We start from the raw sequence: 9241 nt of genomic DNA, 5'->3' as shown, positions 1-9241 counted from the left end.
AAATGCCATCCCTAACTGGTCCTTTTGCACAAGGAATGTCTCATCAATATCCAGTCCGTCCACCTGATGAGCACAAGTGATTCGGTGATTGTGACTGAAACCCAGGGGGCATGCGCCCTAGTCTGCTTCAGCAGGAAAACCTCGGATATAAGGTAGGTTTCCGCGTAGGAATATTACTAGTCTGACTATCCTGTCCATTTAGGAAAATGGATCAAACTGGAAAAGGATTCCTCCGTTAGTAGGTATGTCTGTTCCCAACAGAGCCAAGGAAGTGTTTTGTCTGCAAATTGAATGATAACCTGGAAACTCTACTTCATTATACCTGGGGGCATGCAAACCTTTTGTATGTAAGTGAAAAGCAATTAGCATAACTTTAACCCCGTATTTTCTACTAACTTCAACTGCTTAAGTTAGGTGATTGGTCTGATCAACCATTCAACTTTACCGGGACCAACGGAAACGGCAAAGTAAAGGAGATGTTTCTCACCAGGAAGCTATCCTACCTAACCTTAGTATTTCTTTAACCATTGGGGCAGTAGTTGGTCATTCCTAGCTTGCATGCAAAAGGCTCCGGAGCAAAGTTTCGAATGGGCAAGCTCCCTAAAAAATGAAGCTATCGATGAGACATCCTTATTATACGACTGGCACGAGCAATTTTACGCGAAGTTCAAGCTCGTTAAAAAATAAACCTAGCAATGAGCATACGTTCCACCAGAGTTTAAGCTCATTAAAAAATGAACCCGCGTCTGGTAAATAACCATTGCAATTGCATTATTATCAGCTTTTGAGCCTTGGTCGTGTTCTTACCTCATCTCCACTCTTTTTTAGCCGATCATACGCCTCCATATGATTGTTTACCCCTTTTGAGAAACAGCTACGACGAGTGATCCTATTAGCCACCTTCTTTACACTGCCGTGATTGAAAAAGTTCCAAACATTACCTGGAACCAGCTGCTATCCGAAAAAATCACTCGTTCCTCAAAAAACGAGTCTCCTTTAAGCTCTTTTCATCTGACTCGTAAAATATGAAAAGATTGCCGAGAAATTGGCCTCTCTAGCTCGTTAAAGCGATCAGAAGTGCTATCCCTCCTCTAGATTTTAATCTTTTTGGACCTGAGGGATCATTACACAAAAAGATCGAGCGCTTGTCTTGTTCGGCTCATTAAAACTATCGAAACTTCATCCCTTTCGTATTATTTTACACTTTTTCAAACTTAAGGGATTACATTACAAAAAAGGAACACTGGAGTTTCCTTTCCGTCCTTTTTTAGACTCTCTAAAAATGAAAAGGATCGAGTTATCTTTGTCGTTAAACTCGTTAAAACAATAGCGACAAACTTGTCCATGCAGGCAAGGGCGAGTTTCACTGTCGCCAGGCTCGTTAAAACATAGCGACAGGTTTGCCCGAAGGGAAAATTATAGAACAAGCATATGTTATCCTCCTCAAACTTGACAAAAATAAAGAGGTACTGGTTAGAAATGACTGGGGAAAAATTGGGAAGAAAACTTGAAGAAACTTTATTGGTAGCAGGTCGCTCTTGAACATGACACTTTCACTCCATCACCCCTATTGAGTTAAGTTGGGTTATTCCGTTCACCGGTCATATCACCATTGGTCCACCGTACCATCCTTTTTTGGGGTTAATGCTACTAATCCATTTCAATGTTGCCAATATGTTCAAGAGAAGTTGCTCAGAGAATTCACCGACCCAGCTTGTGTCTCATCCACTGCAATACCTTTACGCTTCATTCATTCATGACCGCCACCCTGAACCTTGTATCATCAGATCGTTTTCACCTCCACAAAATCATTTTCTCTGTTCCGTGTTGTAGATGTGGGATTAATTAATGCCCTCCTACGACGGGTCACTTCTTGTCGACATCAGCTCATTATCCAAGAAGTTGACCTAGGAACAACCCTTTCAGTACTTTGAAGCTTGCATGCCTCAATGGAAATTTTCCCACTTCTGGCGACAGGTTTACATTAATGGCCTTTGACTGAAAGATTTTGAGTGGTGTTCGACATCGACTCATGTATTCACACCACGTGAATTGTACTGCAGTACCTTGAGGGTCATTATCATTATCGATGATTCCTCTCGCCCGTGTTAACAACTTACATCATTGGCTGGTGATCAGGCAATGTCTTTCCATGTTCGACAACAGAACATCTTTTCACATGGATCGACTTGTACTTCGGGCGAAGATTGAATGAGTTTTAAAGACCCCGGATCTAGTTTCATCCATCCGGGCTGCAATACATTCAGGAAAATAAAAACATCAAATGTACATCATTGCTACACAGATAATCATCCAAGCCAAAGGATGATGGCTCTACTAGAATCATCTATCTGCCACACAGACGATTGTCTATCCTATGTACATGAAAATGAATTTATAAAGCTGAGTATGGGAATGCCCGCCTCAGCTATATCATGAAAATATTATGAAGATAATGTATTGTATTGTATCTTATTACAGGTCACCTTCCAGTTCGAAAAACCTCAGATCCTCATGGTAAGGCATTTCACCCGACATCTGAAGATTTACGATCTCATGATTTAGGGGGCAACTGTTATAGACATATTTGGGCACTGCAACCCCAATCACATATGTCCATAAACCAAGGGCTTCTAAGCCCCTAAAAGTGTTGTTTCATACCCTAAAAGAGCAAGGTCAGCTGATTACATCATCTCCCAGAAGTTCTCCCTGAAAAACTACTCAGAACTGGTCAAAACTGGACCATACAGACTGCTCAGTGCTAAGGGTGCGATGCATCTCACCTGCCACATGCAAAAAGTGTGATGCATACTGAAAATCCCTTTTGTAGGGTGCGATGAGCGAGAGCAGACAAATGGCAGAGGCAGTTGGCTAGGTGGAAACCCAGAGAATCTTCTAGAAACTACCCATTTGACACTTGCCTCCCTAAATTCACCCAAGGATGAGTAAGAGATCATGAATCTCCAAGTGGAACCAAGAACTATCAGAGAGAGGACACTAATCAAAATCCCAGAAGTTGACTCACCCACCTGCAAACATCTATATATGGATCCCTCATCCTAGAGATCCAAAGGCTGGAATTCTGTATTTTTGTAAGAAGTGTTGTTGGTTTCTCTGTGCAACATTGTTGGGTGATCTAAGATTTTCATGAGGTGAAGAGGGCTTTCATGCTGGGAGGATGGCGCTGGGTCAAACCAATAGGTTGTAATCCTCTCTTCTACTACTATCAATAAAGCTATTTGAGTTTTCCTCCATATGTTTGTGTATCTCTGAATCTTGTCTTGATATATGCATTTGTATGGTTAATATATATCTGATCCTATATTGTTTATGGTTATAGATCTCTATGCTTTGATGGTATCATGCTGCTTTGACTCCACAGGTGTCCTTTGAAGCGGGACAAGCGAGGAAAGAGTGGTGAATTTCTGTCAAAGTGGAAAGGAAACAAGCAAGGAGCCAAGCGAAAGACTGAGGTTGGTACTCTCTGCTTCTTTCTCACCTATCTCTCATAAAGGAAAACACAAGTGATTTTAGTTTGTTTGTTTCTAAGATAGCTACCCGTCTTAGTGGGACTAGCAATTCTAAATGGACACTAGTTTTCCCGATAACAAACCCCAAACTCTATGTCTTCCAATGAAAAGATATCCTACTCCATAGAAGCATTCAAAATGGTGCCCATGGCATTAGGGGCTTCATGGAGTTTTTAAAGATAAATATTTCATTTCTTCAAAAGAATCAAATAATTTCCTTTAATCTTTTCTCCATAACATTCTAGAGTCAAACTTATGTAATAACTACTCTTTCTTTCTACTTATTTAGTATTACACTTATTTATTTTATTTAATTTTAAAGTTTAGTTTAAAACATCTTAATAGAATTTTATTTAGTAATTTTACTCTTATTATCTTACAAGAAAAAAAAAAAGAAATTTATTATTATTGTTTTTCAATTAGCCAATAGATTTATATAGCTCATATAACAATTTAAATGTCCAGAACAAATCTGTTATGTATTACTAGGGTTTGCAAATCATGAAAATTATTATTGCTTTTTTTATTGAAAAGTAAAGTGGGTCATCTTTATGTTGAAGATAGATATGATAAAACAAAGTTGGTGTAAAAATTATCTAGAGTATTTTAATTATTTGCATAAATTTAATTACCGCATAGCTGTAAAGTAAATGTGAAAAATTATTTTAAAACAAATTTTAACATAAAATATAGTTAAAATCAGTATACAACTACATTAGATTTCAGTTTCAAAATCTTTGTTGCAATACTAACTTTCATAGTCTTTTACATTGTCAAAATTACATTGAGCTCAGGAGGCTTCTCTCTAAGCTTTTTGAGAATAAGAATAAAATCTTAAATCAAACTAAATAATTCATTTCTTTAGTTCGATAGACCAAAGTTTGGTCTCAATGAACGTCCAATTTATATTAGAAAAAACACTAATTTCTTGCCTTTTTGGTGATGATATTGCTTCTCGTGGTTTCGGAAATTCTAGTGCTTTTTAAAAGGCCCGTAGCGCTGGTATTGGTATCTATGTATGGATATTAAGATATTTAAAAATGTCTACAACTTTTTCTCCCTAAATTTTAAGAGAATGATTTTTGAATTTTACATTCAGTTTGAATAACAAGAAAGAAAAATGCGTTAAAGACATTTTAACGGCATGGAAAGTGTATTGAATATCAATGCATGATAATATTGTGACACTTAAATATTTTCTTTTCGGAATTGAGGTAACAGAGGGTAGGTTTTTAATGAAAAGTTGACCTAGGTAGATTATTTTTGTGATTATTTTAAAATCTAAAATTTAGATTATAAGTAATGTGAATTTAAATATATAATTATTATTTAAAATATAAATATTGTATTTAACAAAATATTTTTTAATTTATTTGATTTTTAAAATTATATATTTAAATTAATAAAATCATGATGATGATAATTAACTTCACTTATTTAAATTAATAATAAGTGAAGTTGGAAGGTTAATATTCATGATATAGTGGAAGTGTGTAGTTTATATTTATCAATTTTTTTATTTTTTTTCACATATATATTTCAGTAAATTCCATCTAAAATAAAAAGAATTTGGGAGGATTTTAATATTTGAGTTATGGAGTTTATAGAATAAAAAGATTTTAGAAATTTTTCAGTTTATTTATTTAATTTTTATATTCAAAAATATATATTAAATAATAAAAAAGTTACAATCTCATTAGATCTTACCAAATTTTTATATTTAAAAAAATATATTAAATAATAAAAAATTACAATCTCACTAAACTTTACCAAATTTTAATAATAATAAAAAAACATAAAACAACTAAACTGCATCCTAATAAATATACGGTATTCAAAACTAATACTAAATAATCACACAATTAACTATATAAAAATAAAAATAAAAATAAAATATTTTAATCTCCGACTTGTATTGTAATTAATAATTATAATTACATATTAACCTTTGTTAAACAAGTGTTAAGTACGAGTTAAATAGCTGCCCTGGTTATGTGTCATATTCAACCAATTTAAGGGAAAATGCCATTCCGACGGAGTTGCAAAGCCCGTAATAACCCAGAGATCAATTAAACAAATCTGATCAATCCTTATTTTCTTGAAAAATATTACTATAAGATAACATTTACTCTTATTCAGAATTATTATAAAATATGCCACTTTACTCTGTGAAGGTTGACTTTGCCGAGATTGTACCGATAATACTTGAACGCCCTTGATGACTTGATGATGGGCAACTATCCCATAGCAATTTTTCTTAGTTAAAATGTGCAAAACGTTTAAATCCGTTATAAGCCAGATTTGAATATTAAAACATGTTTTTAGGTTAATCTTTTCATTTATTTAAAATTAAATATTAATAATTAAAATTATTATAAATTTAATTTTTTAATATATTTAATTTATAATGATGATGATGATAATGGCGGTGGTTAACGTCCGTTGAGACCAAACATTGGTTTATTGGACCTAAAGAAACAAATTATCCATTTTGATTTAAGATTTTATTCCTATGCTCAAAAAGTTTGGAGAAAAGCCTCCCGAGCTCGCTATAATTTTGACATTGTAAAAGGCTAGGAAGGTCAGTGTTGTAACAAAGATTGTGAAATTGAGATCTAATGTGGTTGTACGTGGGGCAGTCTAAGAGGAAGTGGTTTTCATCCTCGATGTTCCTATTCTCACATAGATCGTAGATCCTTTCCATCCATGGTGTTTTAGGAACTGCCCAACGACTTGTTTCACTATGGAGCTCATGAGAATTCATTCTAATCTTTGCTATATTAATTTTCTTCTTTGAGCTAGTTAAAATAGAGAGATACTTTTGATCTTCTAGGGTGGGGTTGATGACCTTCTTATAATAACTTAATTTTCTTTTAGCTGCTAAATCTTTCTCACACCACATTTTTTCTTTGAACTTAGAAGTAACAATATCTTTAATGTTATTAATGTTTTGCAACGCATCATTGTCATTGATCTCCCAATAGTTTAACCAGGCCCTTGTGTCTTTATGCCACCCCCGTTTGAGCCTTAGGTGGTTTTGGCTGGAATTTAATGCTAGCTTAGGAACTCTATGATCGCCTATGTTATTAAGTTTGTGCTTGTACAGTAGAAACCGATTCATAGCTAGGCTCTCAATAGGGGAAAGACCTGCTTCTATAAGGAGAATACGATAGGGTGTATTACTTTTAATTTTCAGGTTATACGTTATAAACCGCTTCTGGATTTGCTCAATCTTTCTCCATGATTCTCTAGAGATGCTGCAACCCCAAACCTCACAACCATATAAGATAACAGGAGTGACTAAAGTTTCGAAGAGGAACTTCTTTTTATCCCACATTACTAAGTTTGCAGTTTTATAATTATTTTCAAGACCAAAATAAGCTTTCCCCCCCCCATTAATCCTTTTCTCAATGCTATGGTTCCAGTTGAGCTTGTGATGAATATCAATTCCTAGGTACTTGTAAGAATACACTTCCTCCAAGTTATTATTGTCATACATAAAATTAGCGTAAGTGTCCTTCTTGGATTTGATAATTATAACTTTTGTTTTGTCAGTATTAATAGTCATACCCATGGTAGAGCAGAAATCCTTAAGAAGCCTGAGGTGCTTATCAAGATCAGATGGGCACCTTGCAAGAAGAAAAATATCGTCAACATAGAGAAGATGGATGATGACTATCCCAGCTAAGATTGTGTCATCACAGCCTGCTTCCTCTAGATAGCCTTCAAGCTTGTTGATGTAGATGCCAAATAGGGTAGGGGAGAGGGGGCAACCTTATTTAACTCCGATGTTACACTTAATATCTTTCGACCACCCCTCATTTCTCTTTAGCTTGGCAATTACATTCTCGTATAGCCTTATAGCAGCAGCTCTCAACTCGAGAGGAACCTTTAACTCTTCTAATCTATTCCAAAGGTTGTATCTAGGGACCGTATCGAAAACCTTTCTAAAGTCCACAAAGCAGCAAAATAAATTGGATTTATCATTACGACATTCCTCCACAATGATCCTAAGTGTAATGAGGTGGTCTATTGTTGAGTGATGCCTTCTGAAACTTGCTTGGCCTTTAGCCCGCTAACCTTCGCTTTCAAGCCATATGCTTAACTTCTTTTCGAGAATACTACCATATAACTTTGCTAAGAGAGGGTTAATCATAATTGTCCGATAATTAGAGGGGTTATTTGTATCCCCACTTTTCAAAATAGGGATAATGAGGCTCTCAGTCCAAGGTTTAGGGAACCTTTGCTTGACAGCTTGATTGAAAAGCTTGTGGATGTGGGGGATGAGGACAGGGCCACCAATTTTTAAGATTTCCACCTGGTAACCTTCAATGTCCTTAGCTTTCCCATTAGCCAGGCGATTAAACCCAAACTTAATGTCTTCTAAAGAGAAAACTTCTTTCGTTGTTGTTGTTGGGAAAAGTATCTATTCAGAATGCCCCTATCCCACTCTAAGGTGTGATAGTGCCTTAGCAACAAACAAGGAAACCTACTTGAGTATTCTTCTTTATGAAATGTAAATGAGGAGAAAGGATGTAACTAACCTGTGTCTTTCGCTAGTTTGTTGATCCAATCGCTCCTCTCTTCAATAGCTCCCAGCTCCCTGCTCCCTTACCGGCCCAGCTTCACCGAATTCCTGCAAGATCACAAGAGAGAGAAACTACACGAAGATATAGATATACATTCATAAAAAGCTCAGGATCAGATTAAGCTAAACATGCAAATATAACAAAACATCATTGATACACAGCATGTAGGAGAAACTCAAATAATCTTATTGATATGATAAGAAAGTCTAAGAGGAGATACAACCAAGTGAGTCCCGATCCAATATCTACCTCCCAGCAAAGGAATCCCTTCCTCTCCTCCAACAAAGCATAAATCACCCAATGTACTAATCTCAATCTCAAACCAACAGCAATTCTCTGCAAAGTACAAAATTCCAGCCTCCTGGATCTCTGGGATGAGGGATCCATATATAGATGTAAGCAGAGAGGATGAGTCAGCTTATGTTTTGACTTGTGGCTTCTCTCTGTCAGTTCTTGCTTCCACTTGGAGACTGAGAGCCTCTTACTCATCACTTGGTCGAATTCAGTGAGGCAAGTGTCATTGGAGAAGATTCTGGAAGCTTCCATGGTCTTTCCACCTCGTTGAATGACTCTGCCACTTGTCATTTCCCGCTCAATGCACCTGGGTAGTGCATTCAAGTGCGTTGCAACGCACCTAGCCAGTGTATTTGGGTGCTTTGCAACGCAGGCAGCTAGTGGAGCACTTGAATTGATCCTGAATTGACTGTTTCTGAGTGGTTTTTGGTGGAGAACTTCTGGGAGAAGCTGTTATTGGTTGACCTTGTTCCTTCAGGAGCTGTAACAACATCTTTAGGGACTTTGGATCCCTTGGATTATGGACATTTCATGCTCAAAGCTGTAAGGCACAAAAATGTCTATAACAGTTGCCCCCTAAAGTATGAGGCCGTTTATCGGGTGAAATGCTTTATTAGGAGGATCCGAAGTTCATTCAATGCTGGGAGGAGACCTGTAATAAGATACAATACAATACATTATTTTTCATACTGTTTTCATGATCTAGCTGAGGCGGGCATTCCCATGCTCAGCTTCATAAATTCATTTTATGTACGTAGGACAGACAATCGTCTGATGGTAAACTGATGATTTTGATGAAATCATCATCCTTTTGGTAGGATGATTATC

The sequence above is a fragment of the Pinus tabuliformis genome, chromosome 8 (genome assembly GCF_031772625.1).
Source record: "Pinus tabuliformis cultivar Carrire ecotype Pingquan chromosome 8, CPIR1, whole genome shotgun sequence".
NCBI classification, from domain to species: Eukaryota; Viridiplantae; Streptophyta; class Pinopsida; order Pinales; family Pinaceae; genus Pinus; species Pinus tabuliformis.
Note: the sequence above shows the minus strand (reverse complement) of the source record.